This window comes from Myotis yumanensis, unplaced genomic scaffold, assembly GCF_028538775.1.
Source record: "Myotis yumanensis isolate MYYU_CA2020_CCGP unplaced genomic scaffold, mMyoYum1.0.hap1 SCAF_1, whole genome shotgun sequence".
NCBI classification, from domain to species: domain Eukaryota; kingdom Metazoa; phylum Chordata; class Mammalia; order Chiroptera; family Vespertilionidae; genus Myotis; species Myotis yumanensis.
This window is the reverse complement of record NW_027223752.1, coordinates 46115105-46117343: the sequence shown is the minus strand read 5'-3', so window position 1 is coordinate 46117343 and position 2239 is coordinate 46115105. Positions and strand designations below refer to the sequence as shown.

At 37.3% G+C, this 2239-nt stretch overlaps 1 pseudogene; it reads right to left on the bottom strand.

Moving 5' to 3' along the window:
- Window positions 1–1547: 1547 nt before the first annotated feature.
- LOC139002721 (thioredoxin pseudogene) lies at window positions 1548–1864 on the bottom strand (annotated as a pseudogene).
- Between the last annotated feature and the right edge of the window lie 375 nt (window positions 1865–2239).

Genomic DNA, 2239 nt, shown 5'->3' with positions numbered 1-2239 from the left:
GCTATCGAAGGAAGGTGCCATCAATGGGGTCTGAGAATTGACCCTTGGACTTGCAATCACTGATGGCCTTGACAATAGCAGTTGCAGAGGTGGGGAAATAATCCTGGCTGGAACGGTTTCCAGGAAAAAAGAGAGGAGAGGAGGTGGAGAGTATGAGTATAGATAACTTCTTCAAGAAGTTTTCATGTAAAGGAGAGTGGCAACAACTATAAGGGAAATTGGGGTTATTTTTGTCCCTTTTTATAATGGGAGATATAGCATATTTATAGAAATGATCCAGTAATGATATCCTTGAATAAGTGAAAGGGGATTTGACCTGGTACACAAATAGGTTTAGCTATGAGCTGAGGATCGGCTAGGTAGGAGCATGATTAATCCATCCATAGCAATAGGAGGATAGTCAGAGTACAACTATGAGGAAATGGGGTGGTGAAATCATATGGAAATTCTCACAGCGAAGTTTCTCACTGAAATAGGTAGCAAGGTCATGAGCTGATTTTGTAGGGAAGAAAATAATTTTAAGGTATTAGGATTAGGGTGTGACCGATAATAAGTAAATATATTATGGTTGCCGAGAAGCACTAATGGCCTACTTGAGGTTAGATGTCAAGAATTTAAATTGAGACTAGTTAACATATTTATGTGCTCTTTCCACCCACATTTAGATGCAGACGCAGAGTGGGTGGATAGTTAGATAAACTCACAGTTGGAGTTTAGTAGGTGTGATGGTTAATTTTATATGTCAACGTGACTGGGCTAAGGGATACATAAATAGCTGTTGAAACATTATTTCTGGATGTGTCTATGAGGGTGTTTCCAGAAATCCAGATGTTCCTATTGTTCTGGAGTCTCAAACTTGAGTGAGTATAAGAATAAATGTGAATAGGGGATTATATTCATGAAACCATGCTTACTACACTTTATGGGCAATTTAAAGATTTTTTCTCTGCTCGGCTGGCATGGCTCAGTGGTTGAGCATCGACCTATGAATCTGGAGGTTATGGGTTCAATTCCTGGTCAGGACACGTGCCTGGGTTGCAGGCTTGATCCCCAGTAGGGGGCATGCAAGAGGCAGCCAATTAATGATTCTCTCTTATCATTGATGTTTCTGTCTCTTTCTCCCTCTTCGTCCCCCTCTGTGAAATCAATCAAAAATATATTTTTAAAAAGGGTTTATCTCCTAAGGTTCATTACTTTTGCCATCCATGTTGTCTTTGCAATTTAATACTAATCTAATCTATGATTTTCTCTCTCTATTATTATTATTGCAACATCATGCATGATTAACTAAGTGATTAAAGCTTTCTAACACATTGAAATATTTCTAGTCAAACTGAAGAGTAAACTGAAGATGCATTTATTTTTAAAATTATTTTTAAAAGGGTAGAATTAATATTTTATTGTCATTTATAATCAGATGGTAGTTGAATATATAGTCTCTATACTTGATCTATCTTCTTTTTTTGTTTTTGGTGTCAGAAGTGGAATATCTTCTTTTTATTTGTAAATAAAAAAAAATTACAAGAGCCAATGGCTGGTTAACAGGATTAAACTAATTCATTGATGGCGGCTTCAAGTTTTTCCTTATTAGCTCCAGAAAACTCACCCACCTTTTGTCCTTTTTTAAGAAACTGGAAGGTTGACATGCATTTGACTTCGCACTCTGCAGCAACATCCTGACAGTCATCCACATCTACTTCAAAGACCACCACATTGAAATACTTTCAGAGAGGGAATGATAGAAGGGCTTAATCATTTTGCAAGGCCTACACCATGTGGCGGAGAAGTCAACTACTACAAGTTTACCTCCTGCACTGTTCCAGGCTTCCTGAAAAGCATACTTGCTCCTGATCTGCTTCACCATTTTGGCGTCTGAGGTCTGACCAGTGACTGTAAAAAGCAATGCAAGTGGATGAAAAGTGGCAGACCGAGCTCTGAAGATGCTTTTAATGTCAACCGTAATTGTTGAAAATTTTTCTAAAATATATGCTTTCTACTCAGTAGACTACAACAAAAATGACAGATTCTGTCTTTGATCATTTGAGATCTAAAAATGTTTTAGAATGATCATTATGGATTTCCTTGTGCATTATATTGATAAAGATTATTTACATTAATGAGTGAGTCTGTACAGATTAGGAAGTATTTCAAGGATATAGTAAGTGAGTTACCAAGGTGGAGACTGGGGATGGTGGGAGCTGTTTGCTTAGCTGAGAAGAGTCTTCTATTATTTATATCA